This window comes from Chrysemys picta, chromosome 3, assembly GCF_011386835.1.
Source record: "Chrysemys picta bellii isolate R12L10 chromosome 3, ASM1138683v2, whole genome shotgun sequence".
Lineage (NCBI taxonomy): Eukaryota > Metazoa > Chordata > Testudines > Emydidae > Chrysemys > Chrysemys picta.
In genome coordinates, this window is record NC_088793.1 from 100,699,079 (window position 1) to 100,722,172 (window position 23,094).

At 41.8% G+C, this 23,094-nt stretch overlaps 1 protein-coding gene across 4 annotated transcripts in view; it reads right to left on the reverse strand.

Moving 5' to 3' along the window:
- MSH5 (mutS homolog 5) overlaps nucleotides 1-23,094 on the reverse strand; it is a 210,006-nt gene that overhangs the window by 121,843 nt on the left and 65,069 nt on the right. For 3 of the 4 annotated variants that reach the window (XR_010599648.1, XM_065588636.1, XM_065588635.1), the window contains exon 2: nucleotides 9,759-9,815. The gene's annotated coding sequence lies outside the window, so the exon portion shown is untranslated. Of the gene's footprint in view, nucleotides 1-9,758; nucleotides 9,816-13,885; nucleotides 15,024-23,094 lie in introns of those variants that run through there. The other variant, XR_010599649.1, reaches the window with a different exon arrangement.

The window sequence follows — 23,094 nt, forward strand, 5'->3', positions numbered from 1 at the left end:
CTTTTCCAGATAGACATCTGCCAACGCTCTGAGTTCCTTGTTGCTGGAGTTGACTGGCAGGCTATTGACAGATAAAATTCATAGCAAAACATTATTTGGGTAAATTATGCATCCCCTGCACATGTGCACTACACGGGGAAAGGTGTAAGGAGTCAGACTTCCAACCCAGTGTGCCAATGAAGGGATGGGCATAGTTTATCTCCCAGCAAGGGAGATGCAAGAGCAGAGAAGATGGCGAGTTGGCCCTGTAGGGCAGACTAGCCCCAGATGCGGTACTTCTGGCCAGGGCAGTGCTCCCATCATTTTGGGGCATTGGTGCGTACTGACTCAGAGGAAATAGTGCTCTCTGAGGTGGAATCACCGGGACTGATTTGAGAAGCCATCAAGTCACTGAAGAGCAGCTGCCTGCCAACCAACAGCTGCACTAAGGGAGAGAAAAGGCCAGTCTGTGAGGTCTCACAGCACCTACAGCAATTACCAGTCCTTATTAAAGTGCTAATTATTTAATTCAGTGATGCCAGTTATGACTTGGCAGCTCTTTGCTTTGTGGGACAAAGTAGAAGATAGAGGCATTGGATACGGAGTGGAATATATGATCCCATCTGTGTTCAGACCCCCAACAATCTTTTATTGAAATTGATGGTGGCTGCCTTTGATTGCTAGTTTGCCAAGGGCTTGCCAGTCAAGATTAAAAAATTGCCTTTCCACAGCCACACTGAAAGACTGGAACTTGTTAAATAGTCATCTGTGTATGCTTTAAAACAAGGGAAAATGCAGCTGTGTATGCCAAATGCCATTTCACCTGCCATTTAGAGGGAGGAAATAGGGACAAAACAAGTAATCTTGGGACCTGATTCTGTTCTTACTTACACTGGTGTGGCTCTGTTGATTTTGAGTTACTTTAGATTTACACCAATATAAGCTGAATCAGAGGCTGGCCTTTAGTCTTTAATCATTTTCTTGTTTAAACCATATTTTTCTTGTCACTAATGTTTCTAATTCCTGGAACAGTAAAGAACTATTCCTCTTCTCCCCTATCTTCCCTGGCAGACCACAAGCAGCTGCTGATGAGCAGTTTGCAATATGTTGGCACAGCAGATCTGGTTTTTCTACTCCCATTGTGGGGAGTTTATTAGTAGGTTATTCTTACTTCTGTTTAGAGAGGAAAAAGTAAAACACTTTTTTAGTCTGAGCAATACTAATGAGCAAGGGAAACTTGGTAAAATACTGTATATTTCCAAAAGGTCATGAATGCCAATAATTGGTTGTGCAAAGCCAGCATATAATGAGTTTTTATTAAAGCAAAACCACCCTGGCTTGATTCATCTCATTTGTGAGAAAGGACTTTGAAAGCCTTGGCTACAAGGAGCTCGAGAAGTGCAAAGTACTATTATTATACCACAATCTTTTAAAAGTTGCAGCATATGTCGTTTCATCTTCTAAATGCCTTTGACTCTTACTTTGTCAGGCCTGCTGCCCAGCACTGTGTACATACATCCTGTTAAATGGGATTAACACGTGGGTCCACTTCAATAACAATTTCTGGGGGGAAAGGTCTCTCTAGTGTGAACTCTTCTGCTGTAACTGGCCAGTACTAACCCTCTTCCTTGTTTCCTCTGTGTTGTCTCATTGCCATTGCAGTTTTCCAGTAAAATGACAGATCACATGAAATACCATATGGAAAAGGAACATGGAAACAATGTTAGGTGGTATTATTGGAGGTACACCTCTACCCCATTACAACGCCATCCTCGGGAGCCAAAAAAAAAAAAATCTTACTGCGTTATAGGTGAAACCGCGTTATATCGAACTTGCTTTCATTTGCCAGAGTGCACAGCCCCGCCCCCCCCGGAGCCGCTGCTTTACTGCGTTATATCCTAATTCATGTTATATCGGGTCGCGTTATATCGGGGTAGAGGTATAATAAGGTTCACATCCTTTGGTATGCAGAGAAGATGACATCTATCTGATTGGCAACAGTGAATGTGAAGCTCAGCAGCAGGGCCGGCTCCAGGCACCAGCAAAACAAGCTGGTGCTTGGGGCGGCACATTTTTAGGGGCGGCATGGCCAGTGCCAGAATGCTGCCCCTAAAAATGTGCCCCGGCCACCCTAGCTCACCTCCGCTGCTGCTGCCACAGCGCGTGAAACAGCTGATTCGCGCGCCGCTACTCGCCCTCCCTCCCAGGCTCTCAAACCTGGGAGGGAGGGGGAGATCCCGAGCGGCCGTTTCGCACGCTGCTGCTCCCCCTCCTTCCCAGGCTTGGGAGCCTGGGAGGGAGGGGGTGAAGCGGCACCCGCGCCGCGGCCACTCGGAGTCTCCCCTTCCCTCCCAGGCTCTCAAACCTGGGATGGGAGGGGGAGATCCCAAGCGGCCTCGGCGCGGGCGCCGCTTCTCCCCCTCCCTCTCTCCCTCCTAGGCTTGAGAGCCTGCGGGGAGGAGGCAGGGCTGGGGATTTGGGGAAGGGGCGGAGTTGAGGCGGGGCCGGGGGTGGGGTAATTAAAGAAGGGGGAGGCGGCCAAAATTGTTTTTGCTTTGGGTGGCAAAAATCCTAGAGCCGGCCCTGCTCAGCAGCTGTTGCTAAGAGCAGCTCTTGTGATCAAAGTTGCTGAAATTAAATGGTCTAAAAAGCTTAATTCATTGCAGACATTCAGGGTCTGATTTTGTCTCACTCACACCATTACCAGTAATGTAATTCCCTTCACTGGCTTCAGAGAAGACTTGAAATGTGATTAGAATCAGACCCTTGTGGTGTTTTTTCCACGGTGTACCTGGGGATGGCATTCAATGTTTGCATTTTTAAATGATTCAGTATTTTCAGCTAGTGCTAAGTGATTTGTGAGATATGGTTCAGATATGGGGCCAAATATTTGGATATTTGTAGATCTTTTTTAATATGTTCCTTTCCTCCCCTTTCCCAGCCCCAAATCCTCCTTCAAAAGGCTATAAAAGGGGAATTTTAGGAGTAAAGGAAATGACAACAGATTCAGAAATATATATTGTAGATATAGAATATACATAGCATCAGAACAAATTTGTCTAGCCTGTTATTTTATAGTTCCCAAGGTGTGCTTGGCACTTCATACAAAGACAAGACACTTGCCATGAAGCTACTAATTCTCCTTCTACAAGGTGGAGTAACTTTCTGTGCAGGTAAGGGGCTGTACACAAGAGGCATGCCTGTCAGAAATGCTGCCAGAAATGTACAGGCTTAGCAGAACAGAAGTAAACAAAGGCAGGGGGAAATAGTTTTTTCTAATTCTCCAATCATGAAAATACATAAGCAAATGGACAGCACTGTATGTGTAATGGAAGTGACAATTGCTAAATAAATGGCTATGCATACATGAGTCTTACTGGCATGATAGTTATGGGTCATATTCTTCCCTTATGTAAATCCACAGAAGTCAATAGAAGAAAGCGTGGCCCAACTGAAATCAATGGAAAAACCTTCATTGACTCCATGGGGTCAGTGTTTCACCACATACAGTTGCATCAGGGATAAATGTAACCTTAGGTGCAGAGATTGCCCAGGTATTGAGTCTCAAACTACATTGGGTGCGCTCATTTGCACATACAAGTTATGGAGTATATCTGGAACAAGTTATAGAGTTGCCTCAATCTTAGAATTCATGAGCTTGCACTCTAGAGCTTGGACTTGGGTTGGAGAGAGATCAAACTTCAAAAGGCCAAACATTGCCCTTAAATAAATGCGCACCACTCCCTTTGCAGTTAACATGCAGAGGACAGGTTTTGGCTCAACTGGTATCTCTTTAACTTAACTATTTAGATAACTAATTTTTTCTAATCTGTGTCAAAGACCTGGGACATGAGCAGTTATGCCTAGTGGTTACAGCAGGAGTCTGATGCCAGACACAAGGTCAGCTTGCCTGGAGTAAGTCAAGGCAGGGCTGGATCCAAGGCAGGAGCTATTGCAGCTGTGGGCAAATGCTTGGAGCAATCACCAAACTGCTGCTGGGTTTAAGAACAAGCCTGCTACCTTCCTCAGTCAATCAGGTTGGCAATACAGCGGATGCAGCCCAGCTATGCTCATTAAGTTATCAGGAGACTGAACATGCACAGCTGCAGAGCCTTAGACCTAATTTTTAGAAGTGACCAGTGAGTTTGAGCTTGAGACACCTTAATGAGAAGATGGGTGCTCAGCACTTTCTCAAAAATCAGTTCCTGTTAGTGTGTCAGGCTGAGTACACAAAAATGGAGGTGCCCAAAATCACTAGTCACTTCTGAAAAGTCGAGTCTATACCTTTATTAGACTGAACTCTTCTTTTTCCAACTTTTTTTTAGAAATGTTTTTGATCCAAAATTACCAATGACATAGCCTGTAAAAGAATGTGGAGTCCATTTCTTTTATAAACTGGTTGTCTAATTGGAAACCTAAGCTCTCCATTATTAACAGATTGTGCATGTAAATTTGGCCACAAATATAAAAACAAAGCCAATATTTTATTAACTCATTTGCTCAGGCCCATAGCCAGAGCAATAAAACTCTGATGACAGACAGAATTTTTATTAAAAATAAATACTTCAACCACTTTCTGCTGTTTTTCTTTCTAGGGTGATATTTATAAAAATATTGGCACCCTCATATGCCTGATTGTGTCTGACTGTGAAATGCAGAGAATGGGTTTCTAAACTAAACAGACCTAATTCCACGGACCGAATTTCCAAAACAGCAGCAGGTTTCACCTTATCAAAAAAAAATGAGCAGGTTACTTGTTTAATCAAAACACTTGTAGGTTTAAACAAGTGTAAATGGTGGATTCTGTGTAACTTGAAGTCTTTAAACCATGATTTGAAACTTCAGTGACTCAGCTAGACATTAGGTGTCTAATACAAGAGTGGGTGAGTGAGGTTCTGTGGCTTGTGATGTGCAGAGGTCAGTCTAGATGTCCATGATGGTCCCTTTTGACCTTAAAGTCTAGGAGTCTGAACACAGTGAGGTGAACTTGTATAATAACTACATTAAAAACAGAAGTTAATTAAATACAAAGGCCTATGTTTAAAAAAAATCAATATAGTCATTGACTAAACTGATAAAAGCAAGACAATTCAGAGGAAATACCACAGTGTTAACTAGCTTTGTTCTATCTATTATTGAAATACACATATGTGATATTGGCACAGGCTCTGTTAGACCTCTGCAACATCTTGGGGAATTAGAATATAACTGAGAAAGAAGCATGCACTCAGTTTCTTTTGTTCTCATCTTTCAATTCAGCGCAGAATTGCCAGGGTTTCCTGGAACTTTGGATATTGTTTTTGCAATCTTTTTTGTTTGTTTGTATTTTATACTTTTTGTCATCATGATTATAGTTCAGGCAGCTTTTATATCTACCCGGTTTTTGTTTGCTTTTGCTTTTTTAAGTAGTTGCTACAGCCAACACTCACAGGCTTCAAAATGGTGACCCAATCATGACCATACCTCAGGCTATACATACTAGATGGGAAAGTGGGGTTACAGCTTTAGAAAGAAATGGAGGTTTGCTGGGATGAATTCCAAGTACTGGTAGTCAATGAAAATGCTCCTTTGCTTGGAAGGGTCTCACTGGCTACCAGTTACTGATGCTGAATAGAGCACTGAATTATCTACTACCTGAAGGTGGTTTTTCAGTGTCCTGATTCGGCAAGTCCCTTCTGCGACATATAGCAATGCTGAGTGACATTACTCACATTGTTCATGTTTTCTTTCTGTCACAATCACACACCCACTCATGCCATATGGGATCTCTGATGTGAAACTGAACAATGTGCCAGCCAACACTCAGCATGGGAGTCTGAGTAAGCAGAGCTCTGACCCCTGAAGAACTGAGGCTTGTCTACACTGGAAACACTACAGTGACAGGAGGGGGTCTCCCATCGGCAGAGTTAATCCACCTCCCTGAGAGGCAATAGCTCGGCCTACAGTGGGGGTTAGTTTGTCTTAGCTATGTCACTCAGAAGTGTGGATTTTTCACACCCCCGAATGACGTACCTGGGTCAATTTAATTTTTGACTATATAGTGTGGGCTAGTTTGCCTTGGTTATATTCACTGCTACTGTAGCCCAGTGAGCTAGCTTGCCTTTATTATTTTGCTGCTTTGCATTATACTGTATTGAGCAGTAATGCAAGGAACCTATAGGCCTGTATTCTGTAAGACATTAGCTTCAGCAAGTTAGCATAAGGCTTGAGGCCTATGCACTTTAAACAGATAAACGGCCCAACGGAAAACCCCAAGTATTTGGGGAGCTGAAAATAGAGTTTAAGGGAGAGTTCTGACCACAGGTATATAATTCAACCACAGAAGTGTCCTGGCAATGAACTGACATACATAACAGGTACATGAGATACATTTAAGGCTAGCCTGCTTGCTTCATATCTTTTCTATAAGTTTCTTATTTTCTTATGGGTTTTATTATAATAGGTTTATATTAGAGTATATTTTGGCTGTAACACAAGGGATCTACAGGCCACATCCTGTATGTTGAGCTAAGGCAAAGTTATCATACGTATGTTTGGGACCTTTCACCTAGATAGATGGTGATGAGCTAAAGCATAAGGTTGATATATGGCTGCAACATTTAACATAGAGGATGCATTAAAACAGGTTGCCATAGGGGCTTTCCTAAGTTCATATCCTTTTAAACTTAACGGGTACACCACAACTTGGAAAGAACCGAAATAACCAGTCAGGGCAGAAATAACAAATGTGATACCTAATCACAAAAGGGCCATGGTAACGAATTGATGTATATGATAACAAGTTGAGATCAATGATATACTAACCTATAGGAAAAAGACACTCCAACATTAGTAAGGTGAGGAAATACAAATAAGGAAAAGGGAAAAAATCCCCTATTGAATATGTATCGAACATAGCGGCGTCATGTATTATAAAAGTGGCATCCCAGCCAAGAGGCGGTGGGAGAGAGAGATGTAGTCCTTGGGAGGTGCCAGAATGATGGCCACTGGTGATGATGGGGAAGGTGATGGTGGTGATGAGGAAGAAGTCGGCTAACATTTCAGGTTGTTCTACAGGAGATGGTGGGAGTCTATGGGTGTGCAGATGTACATTCTGTAGTATCTCGGTCTATCGTACTGAGTTGGGGTGTTTATGACTATGCTAAATGTAGTAATAAACTATATTTGTAAATATAGAAGAGTTCTTATAGTATGAGTGTTTAAATAATACTGGGCCTGATCTTGGGACAAAAACCTGTCAACCCTCAAATGAAAACTGGGGATTTTTAAGTAATCAATATAATTAATATACAATCTAAAGATTGGGCAACAATAGTATATGTTAACATTGTACCGTATCATCCTCTAGAAGAGATCTCCATCAGTGAAGCATTAATATAGAAGTATGTTACACAATTGGCTGAATTCATCCCTGTAACTTCACTAATACTAACAGTTACTCCTGGATCCTATTGTGCCTATTATATAGAAAGTGCTATTAAACAGAAGAGCCAGTATTCAGGCTGCTTGTTTTTAAAAGAAACCCACATCAGTTAATATATCCTATAGTCACCCAGAAAACAGGCGAAGAAAGGAATCATAGCTCAAATATTAAACTAGTTAAAATGCAGTAGGACAACAAGAAAGAAAATGTTTTATACATCTTGAAAGCAAGTCAGAGAAGCTGTCTCTTGTTGAATATTACCATATACACATCAAATCAGAAATGTTTAACTCAAAGTGTATTTGAGTTGAGTGCAAAATAAATCTCTAAAAAGTCTTAAATGGTGAAGACACTTTTCACATGTACATACCTCAAAAACAGCTACATAAATTGCTGTTTATTATTTGAATTACTGTAGTATCGAGTCCCCAATAAGGATCCAGGTTCCGTTGTGCTAGGTAGACACACAGAATAAGGGAATTGTCCCTGCCTGGACTTGCTTACCATCTCAGGCCTCATACTTACAATCAGATCCACATGGGCTCATCTCTCATAGATTAACAGATTCTAAGGCCAGAAGGGTCCATTGTGATTATCTAGTCTGACCTCCTGTATAACATTGGCCATAGAACTTCCCCAAAATAATTCCTACAGCATCTAATCTTGATTTAAAAATTGCCAGTGATGGAGAATCCATCATGACCCTTGGTAAATTGGTGCAATGGTTAATTATCCTCACTGTTGAAAATTTACACCTTATTTCCAGTCTGAATTTGTCTAGCTTCAACTTCCAGCCATTGGACCATGTTATATCTTTCTCTGCTAGATTGAAGAGCCCATTATCAAATATTTGTTCCCTGTGCAGATACTCACAGACTAATCAAGTCATCCCTTCTCTTTGTTAAGCTAAATAGATTGAGTTCTTTGAGTCTATCATTACAGTAAAAGGCATGTTTTCTAACCCTTTAGTTATTCTTTAGCTAATCTCTGAACCCTCTCCAATTTATCAACAACCTTCTTGAATTGTGGATACCAGAGTTTGACATTGTATTCCAGCAGTGAAGACCACTATCAAAAATAGGCATTAAAAAAAATAATGGATGTTCAAAAGAGAGGAGTGAATGCAGAAGAGCAAGACCCACAAAGTCAACTAACTTCATAACTGGCAGATAATGAAACAAACAAACAAAAATTACATCAGGAATTCAACAAAGGCCAGTTGTGTCACTGTACTGCAAACTCCTCATTAAGCTACAAATAGGTCTGAATAGCTTGCAATGAAAACTTGTTCCACAAAAACAAGTCACAATTTTTTTAAGTGACAAGCTAGCCAGTGGTAGAAATTTGAACCAACAGTTCCTATCTCTCTCTCAGCTGGAGTCAGAAAAGTTCTCCTTATTCCCTCTGAGCAAATCCTTTCCAAACAAACTATTGACAGTACTACCAATTTGCTATTTACCTGTCATAGTAGTAATTCACATTCACTTAACCTAAAATATTAACACTAGACACTGTATTTAAATAAAGAGGCATTTTTCATTGAGAAAATATTCAGAATAATATTAAAATAAATATTTAAAATTTACATAGAAGGAAATGAGCACAGTAGCTAATTCGTAGTGTGAAGTCTTTCTAAGCCATCTCTTAAATCAGTGTCGGCCAGACAAATCCCTATCTAACAAGTCAGCAAGATGACTTTCTTGACTAAATAATGAAGCAACAGTGATGGTGTGTGACATGCTCAAAGTCCAAATAATCGCCACACTTGGGGTCGGGAAGGAATTTTCCCCAAAGTCAGATTGGCAGAGACCTGGGGGAGGTTCACCTTCCTCTGCAGCATGGGGTCACTTGCAGGTTTAAACTAGTGTAAATGGGGGAATATCTGTAACTTGAAGTCCTTAAATCATGATTTGAGGACTTCAATAACTGAGCCAGAAGTTAGGGGTCTATTACAGGAGTGGGTGGGTGAGGTTCTGTAGCCTGTGTTGTGCAGGAGGTCAGACTAGATGATCATGATGGTCCCTTCTGACCTCAGAATCAATAAGTGTTGTGTGGAATTACTCCATTTTGTCTAATTTGGCTACAATCAAAGGATCTTATCTGGTCCTTCTAGATGCTGCTTGTCTAGAATTCGGTGTGAAAAAGCAGTCTGTTAATGAGGAACACAAAGCTTCATGAGGCATGAACACATGAGAGTTAACCCAAACAAGTATCCTACCTTCACCAGCCCCTTTCTTTGAAACCTACTGCAGAGACCCAGAGGAGAAGTCAGATCTAAGCCACATAAAGCAGAGCAGGTGCTCTTCACTCTCTTTTCCAGTGCCGTGGAAAGAAAAAAAATTGGGTGCTGTCTTACCTTAAAAGTGCTCTCAGAAGGAAGGAACCCCTTCAGCTTTCTGGGTCCCCTCAGTGTCTAAAGATACAGAAAAACACAGTCATGCCTCCTTACTGGTGGGAGATCTGCCATCTTGACTCACATGAATATAGGGTGACCAGACAGCAAATGTGAAAAATCAGGACAGAGGTTGGGGGTAATAGGAGTCTATATAAGAAAGAGACCCCAAAATCGGGACTGTCCCTATAAAATCGGGACATCTGGTCACCCTACATGAATAAACCCAGCAGTGATTCTAATTTATAGCTGCACATAGCCCCACATAGTGGCAGAAATTCAGTACTGCAAGACTCCCATTGAAAATAAGAGGAAATTGCGCTCTTAGAGTGTTTGTTCTGCGGCTCCTCTCCTCTTCAGTTCACTTTTTCTGCTTTGTCTTGGTCCTGATCTGCAAACACCAATGAATGTGCTTAACTTTACCCACATGAGTAGTCCCATTGACTTCAATACAATACTCATGTGAATAAAGTTAGGCATGTGTGTAGCAGTCTGCGGGATCAGAGTTCTTCTCTTCATGGGTGGATGATGTTGGTGTCCTTGGCCAGAGGAGGCTCAAGGGCATAGGTGACGTGTAGGGGAGCATGCGGGGTCAAGTGCCCTCTACAGAGTTCTGCGTGGCCTGCCAGGGCAGAGGTGGGGGCAGGAGAGGGACTCCCTTCTCCTGCTGGACCTGTCTCCCCCCCACACCCCTCAGCATGCTTGGCTCCTGTCCTTGGCAGCAGAATTACTTTTAAGACAAAGCACCATCCTGACTGGTCTCCATCCTTCCTTCTCACTCTGAATCTAAGTTTATAGCCATGGTTGGCTGCAGTGGATGTCAAGGAGCTGAGACTAGCTGGAGCACTGAGGCTGTCTGGCCAGGTTCCCTCTGCCATGCTCCTGTAATTCCTAGGTGGATGAACCATCCCCTTTATACTAGCAGATTCAAGGGATGTAGGAGAACCCTGAATAGGGGTATAAATTACCTTAGTGCAAATGGATTATTGGGATCATTGAATGTTTTCCCAGCATTTGGGAAATCCACATGAAGTTTTTGTGTCTCCTAACAATATGATCCAATTATTTCCCTTATTAAACACTACATTTCCCAATCACAAGAGAGGTAAGTTCAGTGTTGGTAAATCTGAATTGGCCATCACAATTATGGCTAGGCTGGCAGTCAATGAGACTCCAGTTAGGAGAAGTGTCCCCTCATTAGAAACATTGGTATGTATTGCTGGTAAAGGAAGCACTTGACAGCTGCAGTAATAAATACATTGTAGCTTGTTTGGTGGGAGAACAACTGCTCATTGAATAAAATAGCAATAGATCTAAGAATCTCGTGATTAAAACACTGCTGAGCCTAGGTGAATTAACACAATAACAGCACAGCATCCCTTTCAGCACTCAGTTTGACTGCTGTGATTGGAGGCCTTTGAGTACATCCAACTCCCGACTCTTACAAAAGAAATGAACTCTCTGTAGGTTATTTTTTAAAAGAGATGCCATATATAATACCAAAAAGTGACTGTACCTGCAGGGTGAGCAGACACACAAAGCTTTTATTTATTTCTTCAGCTTGAGCGCCACTGTGCCAGCAGGTTCCTTGTTAACTGACATTGCTCATTATATTTTATTAATACCATGATGGTGGAAGCTTCAGTGCATTGTGAAATTTGAAGCAGCAGCAGCCCGAAGCCCTGCTGTGTCAGTGTCTCTTGTGCTGTAAGGCTGGTTTCCCTGGGGAGATTCTGACCCCATCCAGGGGAAGCTTGAGTAAGACCAAGGAAATGGAGGGACTGTGGCAGAAGAAGATAAAGTGGTGGTGAGTGCAGTACAGGGAGCTGGTACAAATTGTCATAACTCCATTGACTTCAGGGGAGCTAAAACAATACAGCAGCTGGGGACTTGACAAACGCAGCATATTGAATATTTTGCAGTGATTATTCTTTAGGGTAGATTCAGGCACAGCCTTGCATAGGAGTAAGGCGCAGTGCCAAACTTCACTGCCCTTCTGGAAGTCCTGATCCCTCCAAAAGCTCCCTCAGGCAAAGGGATATGGGTTGGTGCAGAGGCGGGAAAGGGATATGGCTCCTCTTTCTTTACAAACAAGGACAGCTCCCTCCCAGATGCCCATGGTGGGAAATGGCCTTGTATGGGGTGCAAAAGGTTCAGGGAGGAAATTACAAAATTTCATCCATGCCATCCTATTCCTTTGAGGTGCTACAGCAGAACAGAAGAGCAGAGAGATTTCTGGTGCCCGCTGTCCACAAGCTGTCTGCTCTGATACCCCCATAACGTCAAAGAAACCAGACAATGTGGGCACAAATTTGAGGAGCAGATCTGCAAAATGCATCATGTGCATTTACTATCTCAATGTGCACAATACTGAAATGCAAAATGCATTTTTCAAAACATACCTTTAGATTTTTTAAAATAGTTTTTAGAAAAAGTTGCAGCCCCCTCTGCCCCACTCCTTTCAAAGTACAGTCCCGTGACATCACAGTCAAGCACAGCGTGATGGCAGGTGCATGATCTAGAAGTTAGAGTGGAGGTCTGAGAGCCACCACTAGTAACAGTTCTTGGCTTTGATGTGGGACTTGGTCATTCATTACCCTTTTCAGTGCCTCAGTTTACCCATCTTTAAAATGGATACAGTAAAACGTACCTATCTCACAGGGGTATTGTATGAACCAATGGAGGAATATACTGTATCTAAAACACTTTGAAATCCCTGGATGGAAAGTGCCATAGAAGAGCCATTTATTGACATTATTCACAATGTGGGCAAACCCATACGTTTGCAAGCATGACAGTCCTGTCTTGGGCATAAAGTCCAAGAACCTTACTTGACAGAGCCTCTTTTACTCTGCAGTGACTAATAAAGTGTCTTGGCAAACTCCACTGCATTTGCTATGTGAAATGCCACTGGATGTAGTATTATTTTAGCATCTATTTTCCTCCTATGATTTCAATGAGTTCTGGATACTTCAAGGTGATCAGCAATTACACAGACAAGGAACCAACTATTGCATCATGCCGCTCTAAAGCTTGACATTTAACAAAACAAATGGATAAGCCAATAAAAACCTCTTCAGAAAGGTCAATAAGATGTCTTTAGACCAGTGGTGGGCAACCTGCAGTCCATGGGCTGCACACGGTCCATCAGGATAATCCGCTGGCGGGCCGCGAGACAGTTTGTTTACATTGGCACAGCCGCCCGCAGCTCCCAGTGGCCGCGGTTCGCCGTTCCCGGCCAATGGGGGCTGTGGGAAGCGGCAGCCAGCACATACACTTTGTATTCTGTGTTGTAATTGAAATCAATATATTTGAAAATGTAGAAAACATCCAAAATATTTAAATAAATATTATTGTTTAACAGTGCGATTAATCGCGATTAAGTTCTTTTAATCTTTTAATGTGTAACTTCCACATCAGAAGTACTCCTCAGACAGCTGACCTAATTCTATTCTACTTGGCTGGTTTACAGAGCCTCTGGCTTCACTTTGGGTAGCAGCAAATTCATGCCTAGTGCCATACACATTTCCAGAGGCCTTGTATTGAGAACCAGAATTGTGTGTAATCTCTCCAACTTTTCCCATCTCTCTGGTAAAAGAGAAACATTATTATTATTTTGAGGCTTGGGGAGTAAGTTTGGATTGTGAACGTTAATTCAGTGCAGGCCTTGATTTGCAATGCACATTCTCATACTCCACATCAGAGATAACTGTCTCAATCTTTCCAACTGGGAATTTTACACACTCCATTAGTGCATGTACAGTATACAGGCTTGTGGCTGTCTATGTTCATGCCCATCTGTTAGGTTGGCACAGAGATATTATGGCTACTTCTGGGGAGACTAAAGACTAGAGGCACACGTAGCTTTCTGATATCTGGAGAGGTTAGGGATCTAGGTCTGTGAAACTTTTGAAACAAAACCCTAGAGTAGCCCAGTTTTATCTGATTTTGGATTTTGTCACAGGCCTAAAATTTTATTGTATTTCTTGGTTCTTATATGGTACCTAACACCATCATATTTGAGAATCTCACATAATTATGAAATGTACACAAGACATATGTATTCCACTCCCTCCTCCCCCGCCTCCAGTCAGCCAGGAACTAGAGTGTGGAAGGCAGCTAGGAGTGTTGTGGTTTTGTTCTTTGAAGGTTGGGTTCAAGTAAAATGTAGGTTTTGCATTTTATTTTGAAGATACTGAGTTTCATGGTGACCCTGTTTGCTTCCAGGAGAATTCCAAATCTGAGGGCCAGTTGCTCAGAAAGCTCTGCATCCCATGTACACAAGAAGTTTCACTGATGAGATTCCAGTGTCCTCCTCCTCTTGCTGGCAACGCAACTACAACCCAGACCTCAACATCGTTTCCAAAGATCAAAGCAGGAGCACGCTTCATGCATCCTGCAAAATATTTCCTGGCCTCCCCAACAGCCAACATAGGCATTAAAACAATGAGGAGTCCGCTGGCACCTTAAAGACTAACAGATTTATTTGGGCATAAGCTTTTGTGGGTAGAAAACCCACTTCTTCAGATGCATGGAGTGAAAATTACATATGCAGGCATTATTATACTGACACATGAAGAGATGGGAGTTACCTTACCAGTATTAACAGGGCCAATTCAATCAGGGTGGATGGAGTCCACTCCCAATAATTGATGAGGAGGTGTCAATGCCAGGAGTGGGAAAGTTGCTTTTGTAGTGGGACAGCCACTCCCAGTCCCTATTCAAGCCCAAATTAATGGTGTTAAATTTGCAAATGAATTTTAGTTCTGCAGTTTCTCTTTGAAGTCTGTTTTTGAAGTTTTTTTGTTCAAGTATGGCTACTTTTAAATCTGTTATAGAATGTCCAGGGAGATTGAAGTGTTCTCCTACTGGCTTTTGTATGTTACCATTCCTGATGTCCAATTTGTGTCCATTTATTCTTTTACGTAGAGGCTGTCTGGTTTGGCCAATGTACATGGCAGAGGGACATGGCTGGCACATGATGGCATATATCACATTAATAGGTGTGCAGGTGAATGAGTCCCTGATGGTGTGGCTGATGTGTTTGGGTCCTCTGATGGTGACGCTAGAGTAGATATGGGGACAGAGTAGGCAACGAGGTTTGTTACTGGGATTGGTTCCTGGGTTAGTTTTTCTATGGTGTGGTGTGTAGTTGTTAGTGAGTATCTGCTTCAGGTTCGGGGGCTGTCTGTAAGCAGGTTCGGGGGCTGTCCTCGCTTTGCCATCTCTCTGGGGAAAAGAAAATATGAATGAAACAAAATTGGGAAAAAAGTGACTTTTTCTTGTATTCTATCAAACTAAAAAGCCTACAGGGTTGCAAATTTTCAGTGGCCATGATAATATCCCATGTAAAAAATCATAGGAGTAGATTTTTACAGTTTTAAAGGATTGTAAAGGGAAAAAAATAAAATATTTCTCATTTGAATTCTAAAGTCAAACAATATTAGAATAAATAAACTAACTAGATGTGAATCAAACTGACACCTTTTAATGGCAGAACATGGAAATAATTAAAAACCTCAACATTTGTTGCTTCATGTAGTGATTGTGGTACTGCGAGATAAGTGGATGGATGGATAGATAGATGCTGGTGCCCAGGGCAGTGGATTTCTAAAAGCATCTTCTATATTCATTTGTGCATAGTGTTTGAAGGAATAATTTTTAAAAGGAATAATGTACCACTTCTCAATAGTTATCAGAGCACTCTTTCAGGTATTGCAGAATGGCTCTTCAGTGAATTGCACTGTATACTGAGATGAAGATGGGTTTATACGATATAGATATTGGAAAATAATCCTTTATTTTTCATTTCAATGTTTCCATTGATTTGTTTTGATACAATATCTGAAGTTCTCTTCTGACCCCATCAGAATCTCCAGCTTATCTAAAACATGCTGTATTCTGAGCTCTCAGAGGTCCTGTGCATTTCTGTCAATTGTCTCTCCACATCAATGATAGGTACTGCAACTATATTAACTCCAGGGCCTTGTTGTTACCCATGTATTGGCCAAAGATCAACCAAATGGCACTGAAAACCAATTCCTAAAATAGAAGGCACTCATCTGACACTTTATCCAGTCAATGGTTTCAACAGCAAGGAGCAAAAGTACACCATAACTGGCAGTCTGTGGACCACACTTATGATAATCTGGCACACATATTGTTTTGTTCATATTTCAGTCTTTTACATTACTCTTCTGAGGCCTGGAAGATCCTTCTGCAAAAAATCAATTTATAGCAAATGGATGTAGAGGCAGGTATCTAAACAAGGATGTACTGAAAAGGAGAGAAATCACAGGAGAACATGCAGAGTCTGGGGAAAGGAAGAGAATGAAATGCTTCATAAGGTAAAATGTTTTCCCTTATGGAAAAAAATCAGATGGAATTTAATGGAAATGAAACCAATAGGTCTCAAAGAACCACAATAGGTGTAATGGTATGCTAAACTGGTTTATACTGTTCAGCCATGAGGTGGCACCATGTGTAACATATCTCATAACTCATAACAGCCATTCCTGGTGGTACATTAAAGTTTCTTAAGGTGAACACATCCCTGATGGGAAGGAAGCATTGAAGCCAATCCATATCTGGTACAGACGTCTGCTAGTAGCAGCCCTGCAACCTACCATATACAAGGTGTATATAATATGGTGTCAAAAGAAAACTAATGCCAGAGGAGGACAGAAACAGAAGGAAAGGAACAAAGGTTGCAAACTGAAAGAACAAAACAACAGATTGTAGGCTCAATCTCATCAACATGCCACTCTTCAATGATCCAGAGAACTTCAGTTTTGACAAACCTTCAGATTGGACAGACTGGAAGCAGTATTTTGCAAGATTTTGCATTGCATCCAAACTCCACAAGGAAACTGGACCCATCCAGTTATGCTTTTTAATTCATTCTATGGGGAATCAGGCAGAGCATGTGTCTTTAATTTTTTATTAAAGACATTCACAAAGATGGCTATAAAAGGGTCTGACCATGTTTGATGCATACTTTATATCTCAGAGAAACGTGGGTAATGACAGAGCATGTTTTCACCAGAGAATTCAAGAACATGGGGAAAATGTTGATTGTTTTAAAAAACGCTCTGTATGCACTGGCTGAAAATTGTGATTTGGGGATTGCAAAACATGAAAATATCAGAGACAGGCTGTTTGTTGGGTTAACAGAACCTTTCACAGCAGGTGCAATTTTAAAAAAGACTGAATCCCACCAACAGCTATTCAGATAACAAAGCAGTCCAACCTAGTAAACCAGCAAAACCTAGAGCAACTGGCTAAACTTGGAAAAAATGTGAAATAAGCTTAGAAGCTGTAAACAGACAAGAATGCTAAAAGTCATTACCATAATGAGACTATGAGGAAATTCCAAGCCAATACCAAAGCCTTTCAGCCTAAATGCACAAGATGTGGAAAAATTCATAACCCAAGAGATGATGCGTGTCCAGCGAAAGGCACGAGGTATAACAAATGCACAAAATATGGATATTTTGCAGCTGTTTTCTGTACCAAAGCAGTCAGGGAATTGGCTAATATTACAGACAGACAATCAAGAGCCATTGTTTCTGGGATCTATCACATGTGATTACACAGAGCCTGCCTGGAGAATGAAACTGAATATTCATGGAAAGGCTATTGACTTTAAAATTGACTCAGAAGCAGATGTCACAGTCATCTCAGAAGGGACTTACAATCACCTTTCACTCCTCCAAGAGCTGAAATCACCCGACATAGCTCTGACTAGCCCTGGAGGTATTCTGAGCGGCATGGTCCAATCTACCACAGAAACAACTTACAAAGACAAAAGCTTTGCATTCAGCGTGCTTGTGATCAAAGTATTAAAAAGACCAGAAACCATCTCAGCTGCCACATGGCACCCATGATGGGCCTAGTGAGAAAGGCAGACAAACTCAGTGAAATATTTGATAATATTAGATTTTTGAACAGGGATCCAGTACAAATAAACTTAAGAGACAATGCTGAACCATACAGTGCACGAACTCCTCAGCAAGACAGATCTGGAAAGAGACTACCTGCAGATTTATGCAAATTCAGAGGACATCATTACCTGATTATAGTGGGCCCTAACTCAGGCTTAAATGCTTGATTCGTACATCTCATTTTCTCCATGGGCCAGGAAAGAATATCCACATACATGAGTCTCTCAGCTGATCCAAGAGAGTTAAATGAGTGGGAAAATGTTGTCAACTTTCATGGCTTTTACAATCTTTAGTCACGGTGTCAGATTTGAAAAAATAAATGTCTTTTTCCAGGCCTTTCCCTATTCATAATAGAAACCACTGAAACATCTTATGGTCCTGTCTAGAAAAACTGAATTAACTCCTTTCAGCTGAAGTAGATAATGCTTACAATCCAAAAATAAACTGCTTCTATTCAGCAGGATTTAAAAATCTCAGCTAGCATGAGGAATTATCTAGGCTATATACTGTAACTGCCACAAACTAAAGAGGAAATTCTCTAAGAACTGCAGTGCAGATCACTAGAGGCCATTCTGAACTCCCTACACCATGATTTTTCTTTTTTTCTTCTCCCCCTCTTACTTCCTGCTTTTCAATCAGTTTCTTCATGTTCTATTCTGTTTGAGAAGCACAAGAAAGAGAAGCCAAGGATGGCAGATACCCCAGAAGGCACAGTACATACTGCTTGCCAGGCAATATTGTTTTTCACAGATAATTTTTTAGGAGAAATTCATTGCTTGATGCCATTTAGGAGGAGGTTATTGGTCTGGAATGCTTTTATATTCAATGCAGAAAAATAGAATTGATGCAACTTTGAGGTTTCCCAGTTAAAATCTCAATGCTAGGAAATGCAAAAGTTGAAATCCTGGCCCTATTGAAATCAATGGGAGTATTCCCATCGACCTTTAATAGGGCCATGATTACACCCAAGCTTCCAATAGTAACATTAACTAAGCCATGGCACGTTATGCCCTTTATGGTATAAACAGTAATATATTAAGATATGCATTAAACCACAAAAACAGTAAAACACACTAAAGGTATGTCTACACTGGAATTAAAAACCTGCGGCTGGCTCGTGCCAGCTGACTCGGGCTCGCAGAGCTCAGGCTAAAGGGCTGTTTAATAGCAGTGCAGATGTTCAGGCTCCGGCTGGCGCCTGGGCTCTAGGACCCTGTGAGGTGGGAGGGTTCCAGAGCTTGGGGTACAGCCTGAGCCCCAATGTCTACACCACAATTAAATAACCCCTTAGCCCGAGCCCTGCGAGTCCAGGTCAACAGGGCCAGATGCAGGTATCTAACTGCAGTGTAGACAAACCCTAAGAGCTGATTGCTTCCTCCCACAGGTAAACCCACAGGAGGTAGTTCTGGAAGAGGAAACAACCACAAAGATCCCTTGCAGAGGTTCCCCTGCATTGTTCCACTAAGGAATGGGGTTTGTCCCCCACACCATGAGCCACAGGACCCTTCCCCAAAACCTGCAGACCCCAGAAAATCCATGGGAAACTTAGATCATCCTCATGGAGCCCTTGTATCTCCACAGATGCTCTGGCCTGTTAGAGTCCCGTTCCTAACTGTTGGCAGAGTGGCTTCAATGGAGTGACACTAAAATCATGGAATCCACAATTTTATTTATGCAGCCAATTTTTATTTCTGTTTCTGATGTTAAATGAAGAGTTTCTGCTGTGTGTCTTTCAACGTGATATTCACAACCCACCTCATACAAATTGACCCATCAGTAAGCCAATGCATGTGTAAGCCCCTTGAACTGAACTTCCCTGACTGTGCAGTGATGGTACAAAGGAATCAGAGGAATAGCAAAGGACCACCGAGCATGAGGGCCAGAAGTGATATTTCAATTGCTTCACAACTTTATTTTAAGTTGTGTTTTCTCCCCTACACAAAAGGAACCAGATGTCAGTGAGGGTTATTGAAGACCATGTCAATGGCAAGTTTAAAGTTTCAAGCTTCTGCAATATCCTTGTTCCAAAAAGCAGGAGATATTTTGTTTTTCACATTCTCATAATCTAAACAGCTCAGGCCTTCAAAAACATCATCTTTGGGTAAAGACCAAGTGTAGAAACTTGAGGGAGGGAGTTTTTACCAATACAGTTTTGCAAACATAACAAAAATGCTAATATATACATATATATATATATACACACACACACAGAGAGAGAAAAATCAATGTACATTATATAATGTACACACAAACCTTCTAAGTCCTTGTTTGGTAGTAAATCTGTTTGTTTATCCATATGTCTTGAGTTCCAGAAGGCTTATATTATTTATGTACTACGGATTTGTCAAGATGATGTGTAATAATGGAATTTACAGACTCCAGTTAATCAGTCTATTTTAAGGATGGTATTTGCGGTATTACTCTCAGAGTTGGGGAAAAAAGCAATAAGACAAAAATGATTTGTACAGAATGACTTTCCCCCTCCCACACTTGCCAAGGCTCCATTTTTAAGAGTTATTATGTATTGTACATACTTGTGTACGTTAGTGCCTAAAAGTTCAGCTACAAGATAGATAAGGAGCAATCTTACATGGGTAGATGAAGTCACTGAAAAGCAAAGGCACACCTTCTCCCCACCCACTACTTTGCAAATAGTTTAGAAGTTGTTATAATGTACTGGGAAGAGCTGTCTAAATTCTAATCCATCATACTGGACAGTAAGGATTTGTGGAGTCGATCAGAGTCATGACAGTGTCAGCACAGGCACTGTAACAGGGATAGATTGGTCTAGATTTCAACCTTACAGTCCAGCCTGGAAAGGGGGCAGAATGTAGCAATCCTAGTCCAGGAGCAGGGTAGGAACCAGACTCTGGCTTTCATAGTTACTAACTGGTCAGTGCTTCTCCCCTTCCTTTAAGTGGAAAGCAAGTGGTGCTAGTTCTGGCTCCAGTGCACTAGGGATCGGAGCCAAAACTCCACCCACTCTGCATCCACCTGCAAGGTGGGGGAAGTAGCAGCTCAGCAGTAGTTGGTCTCCTCACCCAACCTGCACAGAATCTGGCAATGGAGGTGACCAACAGAGAGAACCAAGGCAGCACATGACACATCTTGTGCACTCTTTGTGCAGCAGGGCTCACACCTGAGCCCACTGTGACCTAATAAGATACCAATGGACGGCTGTTTGTTTTTAATATTGTACATTGTTAACATGAAAAAAAAAACACCAAAGGAAATGATGCAGAAAAACACTAATCATGGAAACTGTCAGACAGGAATGTTATGCTAGTTACAGTTAGTGGCAAATGTAACTCAGAATTCCATTACATTTGCTATCAGTTTGCAAAAACTTTAATGGTACAAAATCATTGTTTATATGTAACTCATACTCAGATCACAGCCACAGGTACTCCTGGACTTTCACACACACACACACACACACTGATTTTATACGCAAACTGCGTCAAGCAAAAATATATATAAGGAACTCCAAATGCATATTCAAACTGTGATTGACTCATGGTTTATTGGTGTCTAACAGAAGTAAATGCATAGCATTCGTCTTAGCATTTCATTAAAAAGGAATTATAGGCTCTTCTGCACATTTGCATCAATGTGATTTAAGATTCATGCTAAGTGGGCTTTATTTCCATAGTGAATCTCATTGTTAAAAAAAAAATAGCACTTTTCTTCTCCTTCAGAAAGAAGATGGTGAAATGAATGATTGTGTGTGATTTTTGCAAGTTAGGTCCTTTCATAGCAGTCTGTGGATGATGAGGATTTCTTTGTAATTTTTGCTAATTATGTTTCTCCTATCAATTTTGGCTCCAGTTACAATTGCAGAGAAAACTTGGATGGTGATCAGCTTTACTTAATAGGATAATTTATAGTGTATCATACTTTTCAATTTACGTATTAACTAATTAAGTCCCCAAAGCCCCTTTAAGCCCCATTTTATATGCGAGTAAACTGAGGCGCAGAAAAGCAAAGAGATTTTCACAAAGTCACACGGTGATTCAATGGCAGAGTCAGCAAAAGAGCCCAGGAGTTCCTGGTTTCCATGCTCTTGCTGAAACAGGCCTCTTGAAGCAGATAAGAAAGGGCTTTTTTGACCTTTTTACAGGGCAGGACTAATGTTTTCAAAGCAAGACATAGCCTCCTTCTGACTTTCTGGCTTACAGTGAAGGCATTTTACGCCTTCTCCTGCTCCCACTGAAGTCAATAACAAAGCCCACCTTGACTTTAATGGGAGCACAAGAATGCCCTTTGCTCTTTTACACTGTTCACAAGAACATTTACCTAAGATTGCTGTTTTGAAGCGAGTACACTTGAGTTTCAAAGGGGTGAGTGTCTGTGGCCAAGCCTATGGTCAATTAATAACTGCTATATTTGCTTTAGCTTTTTTCAAGCTATCACTTGCATTGTAAAAGCACGGTTATAATATCCTGTGGAAGTGGGAGGGGGCAAGCCAGAAAAGGGAAGACAAACAGTGGAGACGGGAGAGGGAACAAAAAGAAACATGGAGGTTGGGGAAACAAGGATGGCAGATGACAGAGAAAAGAAGGGCAAGGTGAGAGAAAGAGCTGAAGGCAGGACTGTGTGAGAGGAATTAGTGTGAGGTATTGAATCCTGTAGCACAAATGGGGTTTGGAGTTCATGTTCAACTGAAGACAGTCAACTCCTCACAGGAAGTACCACACTCAGCAGCTTTCAGCCTCAGGAATTTAAAGCGTACGACTAGGTTTAGAAAGTACGGTAATCCAAGGCTTTTCCTAGACTAGGGTTGAGAAGGTGTGTGGTTAGCTAAGTGTAGACAAGGCACACTGTCTTCAACATGCACTAAACTGAGTTAAAGCCTCAGCCAGGCTGAAGCATGGCCAGGTTAGCAAATGTGAAAGGCAGTGTGCCTTGCCTACACTTCAATCCTAGTCCAGACAAGGGCCAAAGGACATGACTCAACACTGGCACGTCTTATGTACAGTTATAGAAGAGTGTTAACAGCCCACTATTAGGGGTCTTGGGAGCAAAGGTGATCCCAGATCTTCTTAAAGTAAATGGATGCGATACATTCCTTTGCATCAGGGGCTGTGGAACACCATTTAAAGTGGTGGTGGTGGTGGTGGGCCATAGCGCTACCCTTCCCGCCTGACCCTCCGCCACCTCTGAGGCATTCATCTTCCCTCCACCAGCAGCCTGACCCCTCTGGCTCATGAGCCCCTACAGGCACACCCCCTCTCAGGGGCCTCAGCCCTCGAGGGAGCCCCCTACTGTCTCCTCCCAGCAGCCCATGCCTCCATCGCCTTGGTCCTTACCTAACCCTTCGCTGCTGAAGAGACTCACCCTTGGGTCACGGGTCTGTC